Genomic DNA, 18778 nt, shown 5'->3' with positions numbered 1-18778 from the left:
ACAGAAGATCTCTTTTGATATAGGCACACTGTTAGATACTGATAACACGTAGATGAAACCTGCAACTCCTGACCATAAAATGATTATATAGTGATAATTTTAATCTGGCAGGAAAGCAGAAGCTAAAATAAATAATGAATACAATAGAATAATTGCTATAATGAGAGCATGGACAAAATGCAGTAAAAGCACAGGCAAAGGAGAACCTAATTGTATATGGAAGTATTAGGAGAGACATCTCTGAAAAATTATACAGCACCCTTGAATAACCCCTAAAAGGAGGAGTAGACATGCTAGTCACATATCAAGGCCTAAGGATTGGATGGAGAGCAGAGCTTTTAAGGTGTATAAAATGGCATGTCCAAAATCTGAAAAAATATGGAAGTTTAAAACATTTGGGGAACTTACAATGTCTGGACTCATGAAGCTGGAATTTGAGTGCAGAGCTGGAAGAAAAGGAGACTGAAGATAGGGAGAGACACAGTAGTCAAAATTTTGCAAGTTTTAGGCTTCTACCTTAGAAAGTAGGATGAGGCCATTGGCAAGTTTTAGACCAACTATGTAGTTCAGGGAGTTTCATTTAAAAGATTTGGTAATCACAATGTGGATATATAGATAACATAGTATTCATATGGTGTTCATTTTTAATGGGTTTATCTAGTTGACACTGCTAGTTTTTATTAGCATTATTGTTTGGATGTTCATGAATATTGTGGTTGAAGACCAAAATCTCTTAGCATGATTTTACTTAAGTGATTTACTTCAATAAATGTTTCAAAACTCAACGTTTACACTTATAAACTAAAATCCTAATAAAAGAGAATAAACAACAATATGTGAATGTGCTGCTGTTCAGTAAAACATTCCCATTAAAATTAATCTTTTATTTGGGGAGAGGAGTAGTGAAGAAAAAAAAAGCATAAAACTATATAAAAATTCTCCTTGTTTTTTAAATAATTTAAAAATATCAGAGTGCAAAATTGATGACGCTATTTTATTTCACTCCTAGATATGTTTGAAATGTATCTGAATACTTTTTAAAAGATTTTATTTATTTATTTATTTATTTATTTATTTATTTAGAGACAGAGAGAGTGAGGGGAGGGGCAGAAGGAGAGAGAGAACCTTAAACAGGCTCCATGCTGAGCATGGAGCCCAATGCGGGGCTTGAACTCACGACCCTGAAATCATGCATGACCTGAGCCGAAATCAGGAGTCAGACACTCAACTGACTGAGCCACCCAGGTGCTCCAAAATTTATCTGAATATTTAGGAACACTGAGGAATCTTGCTATTGCCATGTCTAAAGTGTTTGGATATTATAGGTGAAAATGCTCTGTAATGAAATTAACTTTATTTTTTAACTGTTTGTACTTCTCCTATGTTAGAATATTTTAAACACCTTGAGAGCAGTGATATCTTACGCATTTTGTATTTCCTTCAGGTTAAGACATGCAAACGTTTGTTCAACTATCATGAAGTTCATGACAAATTTCACTTATACCAAGTTTTAAATAGAGTGTGTTGTAATTGGATTCTAATGTAAATACTTACCAAAATATCTTCATTTAGAATTTCACTAAGAAATAGATTTTTTTTCTGTCACTAGTAGGGCTTACTGGGAAGATGAAAGTACAGGCTCTTTTTAGCCTGTACTGACGAAGTTTTCAAACTGCTATTTATTGACCTTTTGTAGATATACTAGCTCTTGGAAAGGTTGAAAAAATATGTTTCAAAGACCTGTAGTACAAAATGGAAAAGCAAAGAAACAATTTAAATTAATTTTTCACAGCTATAAAATAATGAAAGCCAAATTTCATTTGAAACACGGTATGTATTTTTTATTATGAAAACGATAAAATTGAACAGATATACATTTAAAAACTTGATCTTTACATGCAGTCTGTATTTTCAGTAAGAATTGGTGCTGGGGTTGAATTTGGGGAAAAATATTTGAGTGAAGTATGAGTGTTTAAAGTTAATCTTTTGATTGTATTATTTGTGTGCTATAGAGAAAAGTGTATAGAATATAATTATTTTAGCTGTTATTTCAAACAGAATACTTGAACTTTTTTAAAGTTTTATTTTTTTCTCATTCAGTGTTGGTAATAACTTAATTTTCCTGTTGAAAACAACATTACTAATGTTAGACCAGAATCTCTAACAGAAAGGCTAACCACTGTTATTACTATGAAATTTGGTCTAACCTTTCTTTTGTCAGAGCTTCCTTTAAAAAAAAACAAAACAAAAACCCCACAACAAAATTTCCCAGGAGCCAACAGTTCATTAAAACATCATGACTTATGCACTCTTTTCCTTAACATTTTTCTCTTGGCAGTGTGGAATAGAATTTTTCCTGAATTTTGATTAAGTGGATGTAGAAATGAATCTAATGCCTTGCCAATTTGTTTTATTTGGAAAATGTTAAGCGTTCAAAGTTTTATAATACTTTCTTTTTTTGGAATTTTTTTTGATATGTCCATCTTTTTTTTTTAATTTTAATGTTTTTTTATTATATTATGTTAGTCATCATACAGTACATCCCTGGTTTCTGATGTAAAGTATGATGATTCATTACTTGCGTATAACACTCAGTGCACCATGCAATACGTGCCCTCCTTACTACCCATCACCAGTCTATCCCATTCCCTCACCCCCCTCCTCTCTGAAGCCCTCAGTTTGTTTCTCATAGTCCATAGTCTCATGCTTCATTACTTTCTAAGTGGCTCTTATATCTGGAGAGTAAAAGCCTTAAGAGTGTTCCTAACATCCTAGTTCTACTTTTTCTAGGAAATGTTTGACTCTATATGCAACTTAAAAAAAAAAAAATATTAGGTCAAATGCTGAATTCTAACTAACAGTGTTTATCATTGACAAATATTTCAATATTGTCTTTTCTGTGAAAAATGCTAGTGTCATGTGGAAAGATAATTACATCTTTCAGCCCTATAAGTCTCAGTCCTTATATTTCTTCTGGGATCATTTCTGTCTCTCTTAATTTACTTGTAGAGGTGGATATAGCAACTAAGGCCACAATATAATTGTATATCTTGCTGCCGTAAGAGGATTTTATTTTTAAGAAGACGTTATTTTCTGCTTCAGGGTAAAGGTGCATATTTTTTAGTGTCATATTTGTCCTAAATCCAGCTGTGCTACCTAGATATCTGGTTTTCATTATTTTTGATGAGAAGAGCACTGTTTCTAAGCCCAAATAAAGAAAGACATGTGGGTACATTGGGTTGATGTTACAACTCAACACTTATGCTTATTATTAGCTGTGACTTTATACATCCTGCAGTCCACATAATTTGCCATTTCTGAAATCTGAACTCAGATACACAGGACAGTTCTTTAAACATAGACACAAAAAATCACCATTTCAAAATGATTATTTTAACCAAATGCAACTGGAACTCTGCAATTTTGAAATGTGTCATTTTCCCCCAAAGGAACTTCTGGGAACATTGCCCAAATCAGACTTTTATCTTCTGAAACAAAACTTGAAATTTAGCAAAGATGTATTTCTTACCACACATACATATTATTATATGAGAAAATTAAGGATATCACATCATCCCTAGTATCTGGATTAGTTGAGTTACTATTCAATTTTAAATGAGAAAAGGAAATTTTCCTTAAATTGAGAGTTTCCCTCCAAAGACCTAGTTATGAAGTATTCCATAGCAAAGGGAAACATGTGATTAGATGACAAATAGAATTTTTTTCAGAGAAAGAGATATTCATGATCATTATTTCTTAACTGTATTAAAAAAAATCTCTTGATTTTTATCTAAATTTAGATAAGCAAAGATAAAAATAAGTAGTTTATTTGTTTCATTTATAAGGAACTTTCTGTGTATGCATCTAATTTTATCTATTTATCTGTGTTCACCCTTATTAATCTTTGTATCAGTCAGTACACCCATGAGTACTTTGTAATGATTGCATATAACCAAGGTGAATAATTTCTATCTCTTTAAGTAAAATATCTTTGGTCAAATGCAATCTGTGAACTCATAGATGTGCATATCATTAAAATGAATCATTTGGAAACTTAACATTTGTAAATGGATTCCAGGGAAGGCTCAATTTACTCTAATTTTGCTGCATGGAGGCTATCGAAATGTCTTATATCTAAATTCCAGCATTTATTTATTTATTTATTTATTTATTTATTTATTTATTTATTTATTTATTTTTAAAGATTTTATTTATTTATTTAACAGAGATAGAGACAGCCAGCGAGAGAGGGAACACAAGCAGGGGGAGTGGGAGAGGAAGTATGAGGCTCCCAGCGGAGGAGCCTGATGTGGGGCTTGATCCCATAACGCCAGGATCATGACCTGAGCCTAAGGCAGACACTTAATGACTGAGCCACCCAGGTGCCCCTCCAGCATTTATGATCCTTTTTAGTTAGTACTGACTCATTAGGGACAAAGTGATGACAAAGTAGGTTATGTTGTTATGGATTCAGTGATATAAAACATAATTTTTACAATTTGTAGTATATACCAACATAAATTAAAATTCTTAATGTACTACTTCCATCTTGCTGTACCTTTGCTCAAAAGGATTTTGCTAACCTCCAAGATTCTACAGTGAAATCATTGCCTTGATATTAAAAGAATTTATTTTACCATATGCCTAACCTGTATTTTCTATTCAAATTTTGACCATATTCCTACATAAATTTTCACAAGTAGTCATATTTAACTTTCTAACATTTGTTAACTTCTGAACATTCGATCTTTTCATTTCTAGTTCCCTAGTTTATCATCCTTGTTGAATCAGGTGTGGAGACTGGCAATTCAGCACCATGGATAGTTTTGTAGTGTTGAAGTCATTGGCTTACTTTGATTTAGAGTGAGCCTTTCCTGACCAGTCAGTCTATCCATTGCAGAATCTGCCCAGCTCTCTCAAGTGCCTTGTCTGGTTCCTCCAGAGTCTTTGCTATGAAGAAAGTGGTTTAGTAGTTGTGGCTGGAAGCCAGACTTAACCGCATGCTTTCTCAGGCAGCTGCAGATTTGAAACAATTCTGTCTGTAGAATGCTCAACGTGACCCCCTGGTAACTGGAGTATCTTCAAGTAGGAATCCCTTCAGACTCCAGAAAATCTGTTCCTTTTTGTGGTAAAACAAATCTTTGGATGGTTTTCTAAACCACTTTTTATGAACCAGAGAATATTCAGAAGAGAACTAAATTTGAAGCCTATACAAAAGCTTCTCTCTATGATATGTGCTATACTATATAAACTCCTTGTTTTGCCAGTCCTTAACATCTATCTACCTCTCCGAATCTTCATAAATTTCTGTTTCACATGGCTAATTATTTTATATACACTGGCAGCAGCATACAATAAAATACTTTGTGAAAAAAAGGTAGAGTCCTCCTTGATAACCCCGCTCTTTCTAAAAAAAATTTTTTTTAAAGATTTTATTTATTTATTTGACAGAGATAGAGACAGCCAGCGAGAGAGGGAACACAAGCAGGGGGAGTGGGAGAGGAAGAAGCAGGCTCATAGCAGAAGAGCCTGATGTGGGGCTTGATCCCGCAACGCCAGGATCACGCCCTGAGCCGAAGGCAGACGCTTAACTGCTGTGCCACCCAGGCATCCCTGTAAAAACTTTTTATTACAGTATAATTAACATACAGTGTTGTATTAGTTCCAAGTGTACAATATAATGATTCAGTAATTCTATACATTGCTTAGTGCTCATCAAGATAAGTGTAGTATTAATTCCCTTTATCTGTTCAACATTCCTCCACCCACCTCCCCTCTGGCAACTACCAGTTTGTTCTAGAGTCTAGTTTTATTTGTTTTTCTTTTTTGTTTTATTTCTTAAATTCCACATATGAAATCTTATGGTATTTGTCTTTCTCTGATTGACTTATTTCAGTTAGCATTGTATCTTCTAGGTCCATCGATGTTTTACAAATGAGAGCTTTCAGTCCAGAATTTTTGTGGATCCCCAAAAGTCCAATTTGTGTTCTTACCTTTACTTTGAGTTGAATCCATGAATGTCAAGGAAAGCCTTTTCTCTTAGGTGTTTGCATTCCAGCTAGTGCTAGCAATAATGCATCTCTATTTACACACATACTGTTTTTTATCTGAGTTATAGTCTCTAATATTTTTGACAGATCTATTGTTTATAGATCTCATTAATTTATTGGGAGAGTCCTACTACACATGTGTATGTTGGACATAACTGAATCCATTTTCCCTGTGTCAAGATGAAGAATTTACCTAGATAGTTTTTCTTAGCTTTCCAGTTTGTATTTATATCTAACCTGACTGCATCTGTTTTTGTAGTCAGTTCTGCTTCACTAAATTACTCTTTATATTTTTACTTTCTCCTGATTTATCTCTTTTTCTTCTTCTTCTTCTTCTTCTTCTTCTTCTTCTTCTTCTTCTTCTTCTTCTTCTTCTTCTTCTTTTTTTCTGTACTGTTTACTTTATCCCCTTTACTGGGGCATGGATTCAATCCGGTATCCACTTATTTTCTCTTTTCCCAATCACCCTCTAAATTATCACAAATTAGCATTAGGTTTTGACTTCAAAAGTTATCACAGTCTTCCTATAGTCAAAGTTGTATAAAGAAAATAAGGATTTAAAAATTTATATATTTTAAACTACTTTTACATTAGCATTACCAGGGATGTTAAAGAAATATAGTGAATGACTTACTATTGAATAACTTGCAAACTAACCAGAAATATAAGGAAGCAGGCACATGGATTTAGAAAAATAACAACATAAAGCAGAATAAGGACCAAATATTATTAAGAAATGGCCCCTGGGTAGGTTTTTATTGACATGGAAATTTTAGTTCTCTTGCTGAAATTTCTAATGTCTGTCTTCACTTACATGTAATTGACTGACTTAACATTTAATTAACATTAAGGCTTGTTTTAAGATTTAATTATTTATTTGAGAGAGAGAGTACAGGGGGGAGTGGCAGAGGGAGAGAGAGTCTTAAGCAGACTTGGCCCCAAACATGGAGCCCAGGCCGGGGCTTGATCTCAAGACCTTGAGGTCAATGGAGGATAGTTGGAAGAAAGGCAGGCAGGGGCAAGAGGCACCCGTCCTAAGAGGAAACCACCCTTAAAGGGAAAAGACTCCATTCTGATATTCTACATCACCCTGGAAGGAGCTCTCCACCCTTTCCCACATGAACAACTACCTGATAGGTAGATGAATGCATGGACAAAAACCCGATTGGTTGACAGGGGCATAGAGAGTTAATCAGATTAAAACAGCCTGCCAACAGTCTCATAAAAACTGCTAGACTTAGAAACTCCAGTGGCAACTCTTTAGGTCCCTTCCTCTTCAGGAGCTTTGTACTATCGCTCAATAAACTTTGCTTTGCTGCCCACCACTCTTTCTCTGCTTTGCTGCCCACCATTCTTCATTCTTTGAAGCGGCGTGACCAAGAACCTCAGGCACTCACGGAAAAGAAATCCTGAAACAAGATCATGACCTGAGCTGAAACTAAGAGTCAAATGCTTAACCAATTTTGCCACCCAGGTGCCCGAACATTCAGGCTTTAAAACCAAAGCCTCTATGTAGGATTTCATCAGTTGAAAGGAAAGAGTACAACTCTGTTCTCATCATCTTCCCCTGTCCTATCAACCCTACTCCTTGATCATAGGCCAATAGGGCTCCTAAAGTTTGGGGCTTCCTTTCAACAAATAGGAAAACTGTGTAGGGAGATGTTTAGTTCTTCTCAGGCTGACATGAGATGTTTACCCTATGGAGTATAAGTTGATTTAAGTGTGAAAGGTCTTCCTTGGAGAATCAGAGTCTTCTATATAGGATCCTTCTATATAGGATCCTTCTATGTATAATCCTCCCACCAACTTGGATGGTGCTGCTTTCTGTTTGAGAGGTCATTTCTTTATGTTAGAGGGATTATGTAGCATAGATATATTTTCAAATTGTTCACCTTTACCTTCTCCATGGTTTTTCTTTATGTAACATTTCTCTTACATATTTACCCACTTTTGGGCAAATATCTGGATAGGCAAGCCTCTGAACACATTGCTCAGGCAAGACACTACAAGATAGTTGATGATTAATTTTTATTATCACTGATCAGTTTATGCATGCAACTAACATGTCTTATGGTTGAGTTTTTAAAAAAGGCTTACATAGGGAAAGTATTTATACAAAACAGTAGTGAGGCATACCTTTAAATTTGGACTTTTGAAAAGATCTTAGTACTCAATACATGAGGTGATACAAACCATTAAACTTAGAGTCAGAAGATATAAAATTAGTTCCACACAGTAGCTCATCTTCACCTGAATGTCATATGAGTGACATAATGTGTAAGTGATTTTAACCTGTAGAGTGCCATAAAGTGTGAAACACTGAAATTATTGTTGGTCATTGATAATGCTATGTTTTTGTTCAGACAAGGCTACTTAGAGCAAAGCATAATGGTAAGATTTAGGAAAGTTTCATTATGGAAATGGGTCTTGATATAGGCTGCAAAGAAAATAACAGTTGGATAATCTATGGAGAAAGAACAATTTTAAAGATAGAGGAAACTCGATGATCACAACTTCATACTGGGGAACAGCAAGATAAATGGTCAGATTGGGGAACAGCAAGATAAATGGTCAGCTAGTATGAAGAATGTGTTGAAAGAAGTAAGAAAACATACACTTATCTGTGATTAAAGATATCTTTTTCCTAGAGGGATTATAAAAATACATTAGATTGCTATGGCCAAAGGTAAAAGACGGAAATGTGAAATATACATTAAATTGCTCCTAATATCAACTATCAGTCAACATTAAAAAAAATTTTTTTTTCAAGTAGGAAGGGCTAATTTCATTTACTGCCTCTTGCAGAACTTTTAACAACCCTAGAATAAAAGGTATAGTATTTTCCCAGAATCATATATAGATTGAAGCTTAGATATGTTGGTTAACTAGCTTAATGACAAAAATGTTTAGGTATAGAATTTGGATTTGATATCTGGAATTTTTGGTTTGGAGTACAGATTCTTTTTTTTCCCTCTGTTCATTTAAAAAAATTTTTAATTCCAGTGTAGCTAATATACAGTGTTATTCAACAGTTTCATATATTACTCAGTGTTCATCAAGTTAAGTGTAGAGTATAGACTCTTAATCATAAACCTATACTGGCTCTCTTGGCCAAAGGACTAAATGATAGTATGTAGAAATAATAATTAGCCTCCAAAACTCACACAGCTTTAATTATTTTAAGGTAAAATATTATACACGCAGAAACAACAGTATGGAATATTTTCACTCTCACAGGCTTAAGAAATTTTAATACTATAACTACATTTGTTTTACATCATTAAACTGAAGAAAATATTATAGTTGTGATTATGCCTTCTGGGAATTCTTCCTGATCCTTATTCCCTTACTTCCTAGAAGGAAAAACTAACAAGAATTCAGTATTTACTAGTCCGATGCAAGATTATTTTTCAAAAACAAATTTATCCCATAAACTATTGTCTAAAATAGTGTATGATAATTTTTACAAGTTTTAAATGTTATGTGAAGGCATACTAAGTTCAAAATATTTTTGAGGTTAATACCTGATTATATATATAGCTCTTGTTAATTCATTTTAAGTTATGTAGAGTGTTCTATTTTATGAATGCACCACAATTTCCCTAACCATTCACCTCTAAACTGATTCCAATTTTTCTGTCTTATAAACAATGCTGTCATGCATACAAGGATTGGAACATCTTCAGATTGGGTTACTACTGTTCTGCATGTAGGGAGCTTAGAAGTTGCTGCTCTATCCTAACAAGAAGTAAAAAGCTCAGCAACTTTTCTTGGATGTGTAAGAGAGTGGAGAACATAGCAAATCACTGTTCCCTGTGATTGTGCTCCCAAGATTGGAGAGACAGACAGGTGGATACAGGGATCATGGCTTCCCAGAGCAGAAACTTACCAGTGGAAAGTGTTAGGGTAGGAAACCTGAACTGTAATTGACAAATTGCTGGAGGCTCAGTTGGACAGCTCTGAGAGTTAAAAACTCCAGTTGGACCCTGTCACATAGGGGGACCTCTATCCCTTGTGAGTATTACTTCCAGGAGCTTGGCCAGGTTCTCAACAGTAAATATTAGAGAAAAATTCCCTAATTTTCCTAGCAGGGGAAGAGGAAAAGGAACCATTTTGAAATACACCAGAGCACTCTGTTCTTCTTAAGAAGGCCTGTCCTCAGGAGAAGCTAGTTACCTAACATCTGTTGTGCTGGGGTTTTATCACAGCCTAACTTACTTGGCAGGAAAGAAATAATCAATTCCCATCAGCTGTAGATTCCATGTTAGAGAAGAGGAATATCTAACTTTAACTTACTGTAGCCATCTTGTCCTACCTAAGGTGGGGAAGGGGGACTGAGAAGCATGTGTGAAGTTTACAGTCCAGGGGCACAAGCTCACTAAAAGACTAAGACCTAATTATAGGACTATTGAATGCTTCCCCTTCTCCACAACTTACTACCACATTACTAAAGGGCTATTTACCAAAGTTCCTTTTACCCAGGATGTCATGTCCAGCTATCAAGAAAAAATTACAAGACATAGTAAAAGGCAAGACAAACAATTTGATGAGACAGAGCAAGCACCAAAACCAGACATGGCAGGGATATTGGAATGATCAGACTGGGTTTAAAACAACTTGTGATTAATATGCTAAGGACTCTAAGAGATAAAGTAGACAGCAAGCAAGAACAGATGGGTGATGTAAGCAGAGAGATGGAAATCCTTAGAAAGAACCAAAAAAAAAAAATGTTAGAGATCAAAAATACAGTGAAGAAATGAAGAAGAATCTTTTGTGGGCTTATTAGTACACTAGGTTCTTCCTATGTTTATATGGTCTTTATAAAGATGTGCTATAAAGACCTGGGCATTTCTTTGTTAACAAGATGTACAGAGGAATGAGACAGCGGGTGCCAAATATGTCTCACAGGGAGTTATTCTTGAACATCAATATATATTAAAGTGACCTTTTCATCCAGTGTCCAGAATGCAGGGTAGGTGTGGCTATTTAAATGTATCATGCTTTTAAAAATCCATCTTTAAAGTTCTTCATGTAGGAAGAAGTACCTTTGAAATCATGGGCAGCAAGGCATTTAACTTTTATTTAATGTACTCTAGGGATAACTCATCTTGCAGAGAATTTCTAAAGCTGGTAATTCTAACAACTGGTGCACTTTTGTTGGACTTGACCTTGGTAGCTTGATCTCAACACTATAGTATGAGTTTGTGAAGAATGGCTGGAAGTAAAGCAGTGAAGCCTTGTTTCTCTCATTTGTTGCACTGCTGTCTGACCTGAGTCTAGGTGAGCTGGATAGTTGGCTCTTTTTGTGTTGGATTGTTATGTATAATGTTTACTTCAGCAGCAATAGCTTTATCTCCTCAACTGCCCCTGAAACTTAGCAGAAAAGTTTTATATGCTCATCTTTCTGTTTCAAAACTTCATTGCTTAACTGTTTTACTAAGAGTTGACTTGATTTTCCTTACTCACTGAGATCTGTAGACCTGCCAAGTTTGAATTTTATGGCTTTAGAAGATATCTATATCTATATCTACATAGATATATATATAATATATAAATATATATTTATTTATTCTCTGGATGCTGGCAAAAAGGTCAGTGTTCTTTTCCAAGCTCATATTTCATAGGTAGTTATGTGACTCAATTTAAAAATTATGGGTAAACATAGGTTGAAACCACAAAATTCTGGAATAATCACATTAGCCAATTTCTGAAAAAACAAATCTGAGTTAAAGCTTTTCAGCTTTAACTATTGGCATCTATTCTCCACATTGCATAATGTATGGGGAGGAAGCCTTAGACAATAAGAAAATAATTGGATTCAGTCTTATAATGTGGCCTTGGGAAGATATTGAGAATAACTGGAGGATTTTTTGTTTTTGTATTTTTGTTTTTTGTTTTTTTAAAATTATGTTAGTCACCATACAGTACATCATTAGCTTTTGATAGAGTGTTCCATGATTCATTGTTTGCGTGTAACACCCAGTACTCCATGCAATACGTGCCCTCCTTAATACCTATCACTGGGCTTGTTTTTGTTTTTTACTGTGTTTAGCATATGTGGTTTATAAACAATGCTATAATATTGAAATGATTGGTTTTCTTTTATATTCCCTCTGAATGTTACTAGTATTGTGCTGATAAATGTTTAACATTTGGCTCTTGGGCTAGGGGAACTTGGATTTGTAGATTTGTCAATTTCCGTGAATGCTTTTCCTTGATTAGATAATTAGTCATCATGTTCTCAGTTTAGGCACTTAAATTTTTTTTCTAGGATATATTCTTTAATTCTATAACTCCAAGTTAGATGTCTATACTATTTGTTCCCATTATTTCATGCATCTGCTGATATTGTTATTGCTTATTTGTTTCTCCCAGCTAGTCTCTCCTGTGTTGGAGCAGAATCCTTATCAGTCTTACTTTTGTGTTTACCCAATATCTTGCATGATGCCTGGCGTGTAGTAAGCTTTCAAAAAGAATTTGTTGAATAAATGAATGGAGGACTGAATAAATTATCTTGGACATTACTTTGAAATTGAGGTAGTTTTCTTGACCTGTTATGAAAACTTGTTTCCTTATAGTTCTGATTTTCCCTCAATAAGATATACCAGACAGAGATTCTCTGGTTGAGGATTCTTTATAAACTATAGTTAATTGAAACTTAAAGATTTTTCCTAATTTCTCAGAAGAGTTTATTTGGGGAGTTGATTAACTCAATTATTTTCTGGTTGAGAGCTGGTAACGTTTTCCACATTGGTTTTTTGTAGGAAGGAACAATATTAAATGGTGAGGTCTAAGAGCAGCAGCTTTAGGTTTTCCTATTTCCTTTTGATGTGACAATAAATAGGAAAAAGAAACTCAGACAGACACACTCAATTTGATAACATTTTCTGAGATAATGTTACCTAGAATGTACTTTACAATTTAAAATACATATTGAGTAATGTAGTCTTGCAATTTTCATAGCCAAGTTGTTTTAGGAAAACAGCTAAAATAAATTAAAAGGTGGTGTAATCTTCATGAAAGTCACTGGTCTGGAGAGTCCCAGGTTTTCTTGAGTGGAAGATTTTAAATAAAATAACATTCAGTATCTCTTCTATATTGTCTGGTTAAAATTGTTACATGGGATGGCCAATGTGACTATATTGCCAAATCTCCTTTTAAACTATGGTAAAAATAGAAAATTTGATGTGTGTGTGTGTGTGTGTGTGTGTGTGTGTGTGTGTGTAGTTTGTGTATAACTTTTAAATTTAATTCATTCTTGATTAGAAAACTTAATTGCAGCAAAAGCTACAAATCTCAGTTAATGGTTAATGCAGAGTCTTTCAAGAATAGCAGTCAATGTACATAGGTACTTTAAAAATATGACATGGTCAGGGCACTGCATTTTATTATTTAAGGTTAGACTATTCTAGAAAATATGTTCTGTGTTTAACATTTCTCTTTGCTGGACCATTTCTTCCACCAGAGTGCCTTATTTCTCAATTACCCAAGCCAGAATATCTTCACTCTTCACCTCTTCAAGGCTTTTTTTTCAGGTGCCTTTCCAGAACAACCAGAACCCACAGATACCCTTTTATCTTTCTGAACTACTAAATACTTGTTTACCATTACTGTAGTGGTTAATTGTGAATTAAGTTCAGTGCATGATAATTTAACAAATATTCATAAAACCCAAAACATATGTGAGACCTTACACTCCAAAATTGTTCACAAGATTTTTGTGATATTACTCTATTGACCTCTGTTGTTACTACTCTTCATTATTACCATATTGACTGCTCTAATAAAACTTCAAGTTTTCTCCCTAGCATACATTTCGGCCTTCTGCCTTTGTATGGTATCCATGGGATATGGGTGATATTAACTCCATCTCCAGCCTCAGTGGTTGACTCTGATTGATATTTGCCAGTCAGTATAATCTTATTGATTGGTTCAAGGATGTACTGTAACTTAAGCCTAAATAGATTAGTGCTTGATATTCTCATAGTCACAGTGATTATTTTGGTTTGGTCCAAATAAGACTTCGTTTGATAGTTGAATACGTAGAAGACCTCTTTCTTGTGGTATATAGATATGAACCTGGGAACACTGCAGCCATTTGCCCCCATGAGAAAAGGCAGCATGAGAATTAAATCAACCTAAATACCTGATCAAAATTGAAATTGGGGGCATCTGGGTGGCTTAGTCAGTTAAGCGTCTGCCTTAGGCTCAGGTCATGATCCCAGGGTTCTGGGATCAAGCCCTGAGTCAGGCTCCCTGCTCCGTGGGGGGCCTGCTTCTTCCTCCCCCTCTGCCTGCAGCTCCCCCTGCTTGTGTGCTCTCTCTCTGTCAAATAAATAAATAAAATCTAAAACAAACAAAAAACAAAACAAAAAAACCCTCAAAATTGAAATTGGTTTATCTGTATACTCTCCATTGATATTAATAAATAAATTATCTTACTTTTAAAGCCATTTTGAGTTTTCCGATTCTTACAAATGAAAACAGCCTAGTTGACACAACTTCCAAATGGACAGCAAATAGAACAGGGTCTGTGTTTCACACTTCTTTACGTCCTCAGTACCTAGGAAATATCCAATCACAGGAGTTATTCAGTTATTTGTACTGATTTGATATTGGAGATGAACTCCCGGCCTCTCTATTCAAAGCTCATAATAGCTGACATCATTTAGGAAATCATCAATTTCCAGAGGCCAATTTCAAAAATACTCAAACTGGGAAGTTTGCCATGTTGGCTGGGATGTGTGTATTACCACCCGAGAGCTGCAAGAATATATATCTAAACAAATTCTTGGAAAATTCATTTTATGTTAATTCATCATAGGATTGACAAAAAGAAAAAAAGTTGTCATGAATCAACATTAAGATATAATTTTCTTGTTACGAAATTATAAGATATATTTAGGAAAAATTGTAAGATGTGTGGTCTTTAAGAAGGAACTAATTTTGCCACTTCTGATGGACATTTCTGGTTCATCAGCTGGGTTTTGACATGCTTTCCTCCTTCTTAAAATTAAAGTGTTTTGGGTACCTCGGTTTGGTGCTGGCTAGGACTTATTTATCTTCTTGAGAGAATGATTTAGAAAGAGTAAAGCCATATCAAGTAACTTAGATTTTTAAGACTCAGTTTTAGAAACAATGACATAACATTTTCATTGTAAATGTAATATAGCCACACTAAGAAATAGAAAATGAAAGAAAAAAGGAACCCTAATGCAATTAGCATAATTTGTGTATTTTCTACTAAATGTGCTTTTATTGCTTTCTTGTCATTAGAGACATGATACAAATGTTTAGGTTTTATTTTTGATGTAATTATTCATGTAAATGAACTGTGTTACTAGCAAATTCTTTAGGTCTTCTTACTGCAGATTTTAAGTATGATAGCCTTGGGGTGAAATCTGAGAATGAGATCTGTTTGAATATACAAACGTCTTGTTTGCCTTGAGCAACTCTATGGGGCTGTGGAGGCTGAAAAAAATGGATGACTATGAAATAAAACACAGAGCAGCTGCTTATATGGGTTGCAACAAAGTAAGAAGGAAGAGAAACTTTAAATCCCCAATAGTCTCATTTATTTTTAAATAAAACACCATTTTCTTTCTTTCTTTTTTTTTTAAAGATTTTATTTATTTATTCGACAGAGATAGAGACAGCCAACGAGAGAGGGAACACAAGCAGGGGGAGTGGGAGAGGAAGAAGCAGGCTCATAGCAGAGGAGCCTGATGTGGGGCTCGATCCCGTAACGCCGGGATCACTCCCTCAGCCGAAGGCAGACACTTAACCGCTGTGCCACCCAGGCGCCCCAAAACACCATTTTCTATTCCCTTTTCCAAATTTAAATTAAAATAGGCATGTAAAATTATTTTTGTTAACTGTATTTTGGCACACAAATAATTTTATATTTGGAAAACTACCCTTTGATAGCAGATATATTTCTCCATTTGAGGTTGTATAATTTTTAAGGGCAAAGGCATAATAATATTACTGACAGCTTTTTACCCTTAAGAATTCTAAATCATTATCTAAGATGGAATTAAAATACTCTGTGATTTGTGGTCCTTGTGATGATCTGAACTTCGAAGACACACACATACAGACAGATGTAAAGAATTATTTAGTAATGCTAGGCTAGTACTGTTAATGAAGTAGTAACCTTTAGGACTAAATTTGATTATTCTTTCAATTTGATCAGATTTATTCTTCTCCCTTAGTATTTCTGAGAAAAAATTAAGGTTCTATATCCCTCAATTTTTTGGGCAGTGAGGGAGAATGTTAAATCAACATCTCAAAAATTCCTTGGTTTTTCAATGTTTACAGAAACCCCTTTTGTCAGTAATTGGTTATTTCATGAAGTTACTGATAGGTTCAACTGATTAAAACATTATAAAATCAAGATTAGTTTAACAATTTAGGTTCTCAGTAGGTATGATAAATAAAGTGTGCTGTGCATTTGCAATTACTGTCCTCTCCTGAGCTCCTGACAGACAATGATGATCAGTTATGGAGCGTTTTCCAATTGGGCTTGAATATTGAGACATTTCAGTTGGCACTTGAGTCAAAACATATTTGCTGGCTTGATATGAACAACAATTTGCATTTCCATCCCTGGTCAGCTGTTTTGCTTGGGAGAGAAAATACAGTCGGGGTTAATACAAATCTATTGCCTCAACTAGAAAATCAATTCTGAGAGCATGCACTGTTGATACATAATCAGAACTGCAGCTGTGTATATCGAGAACATGACATTATTAATGACCTAAACTAAGGGGCCTTTACTGGGGCCAACATATATGCATGAACCTAACTTTCAGAGGACTCTTTGCCAACCTCACCTCTACCTTTGGCAAAATGTTAGGGGAATGCCAGGGAGCAGGGATTCTCCCATTTATCCAGTGATTACACTGAGATTTGAGGCAAGTTATTAAAGTAGAAGAATAGAGAATCTTTATGGTGACTAAGGACAGTGCCTGAATTCTTTCTTTAAGCAGAAAAATTCAGTTTAATACTATACCAGTTCCCCTTATTAATTGGTAATATCTTACATGAATTTTAACTAATGTAGTACCTTTATGCTAATGGTAACAATGGCCTTATGTTAATGGTGATTAGCATAATACCATACCCAACAGACATTTTTAACTTTTTACCTTTAGAAATAAAAGCTCAGGACCATAGCTATCTGTGACTTAGAACTTTATGGCCCTTATTTAATGTCCATACTGGTGAAAACAGTGAAATTTTACATGGTCTGACCAGATGCTAGTACATTCTGGGTACTTAATCAATGTTAAAACATGAGACTTGAATGAAGAAATGATATTACTATACTAACGTTCACTGCCTTTTGGCTTTGTACTTTCCTCCTCATAAAGCTTTAGCACATTCTCCTAGAGCAACTAACCAGGACAATTGCATTATCTATAATCATTAGTTTCTCCCTGATTCACTGCTTATAATTGACATCACTACATTTAGTTAAATTAAGTTTGAAAAAGTGTAGTGATTGAAAATAGCCAGTTAAGTGAACCAGCCAAAATGAACAGTGATTAGTAATGAAAAAAGATAATGATATGCATTGTGATAATTATTGCAATGCTTTTCTATCAAATGATCCTTTTAATTTCTCTTTCTCTTTTTCTCTTTTATAACTGGCAGACTTCTTCTGTAAGTATTTTTAGAATTGAGTGCTTATTTTAAAACTAGTTGAGTCAAACCGATTGTGACATTCATTTTTATTGATCCTGACAATGAATAGAGACAAAATAGATTAAGGAACCGTATTTTTAAAGGATCTAGTTCTCCCTCAACCCAGTCACAGTTTCCACTCCGTCTGTGAAGCTCCCTGATCACTAAACATTACCTGGCAGGTTGGCATTGGCCCACAGCAAAATTTTCCACAATTGATCCATCCTACCTTCCGATGAAATATTAATAACAGAGTATAAAGCCAACTTAATAGAATATGTCCTTCCATAAAATAAACTTTTTTTTATCACTTTCCAATGTCATTATCAATGTCATGGATGAGGCTTATGGCTATTATACTGCAGAACTATTTATGATCTCAGAATATAGCATTGTTTTCAGGTCACCTATGAAAAAGCAACCTGTCATTATTATTCAATCGAATTTTCTGCTTCTGACCTTGAATCCATCTAACAGTTGGACTACTATGTTAGGCACTGCAATATTCAATACATTTTCACATGCTTTCTGTTTAATTTTTCTCACAATATTTCTGTAAAGGTTAGCAACTTTGGGATTGTATGGTTATTTTTGGCATTTTAATTTGGCAACACTGGTAATGTTAAAGCAAAGAATCTACTAGTACAATGAATAAATAATTGAAATTTGAAAACTGGTCCTGAAGGTTTCTCTCTAGATCATTATAGTTACTGGGTATATGACTTTGAATTAGGTTTTTTGGGTTCTTATTCAGTTTATTTAGGTTTAGTAATATACATTTAAGAAGGTGATTATGAGAATCAGTTGAAATAATGTAGTAAAAATGTTTTGTGAACAATTATCTTTAGCAGCTTGGTCAACTCTCCTGTATTTTACAAGCATATGCACATCAGAGGTAAATTGAGAGAATTCCAAGTAATTGATTTATAATTCTGTCAGGGTTGCAAACAGTTGATCTGGTGAGTTGAGCTGATTTAAGGTTTTGGATTTTTTTTCTCCTTCTCTCTAAAATTGGTTTCCATGTAAATTCCACATTTCTT

General features: G+C 34.5%; 1 long non-coding RNA gene and 1 pseudogene across 2 annotated transcripts in view; both read left to right on the top strand.

The window, feature by feature from the left end:
* The window catches only part of LOC148110365 (guanine nucleotide-binding protein G(I)/G(S)/G(O) subunit gamma-5 pseudogene), a 46849-nt pseudogene extending 41717 nt beyond the window's left edge, over window positions 1-5132 (top strand).
* The window catches only part of LOC123789047 (uncharacterized), a 450578-nt gene that overhangs the window by 184568 nt on the left and 247232 nt on the right, over window positions 1-18778 (top strand). The window lies entirely within an intron of this gene.

The sequence above is a fragment of the Ursus americanus genome, chromosome 3 (assembly GCF_024610735.1).
Source record: "Ursus americanus isolate L20-20 chromosome 3, mUrsAme1.1.p, whole genome shotgun sequence".
Classification (NCBI taxonomy): Eukaryota; Metazoa; Chordata; class Mammalia; order Carnivora; family Ursidae; genus Ursus; species Ursus americanus.
Note: the sequence above shows the minus strand (reverse complement) of the source record. Positions and strands in the feature narration are given on the sequence as shown.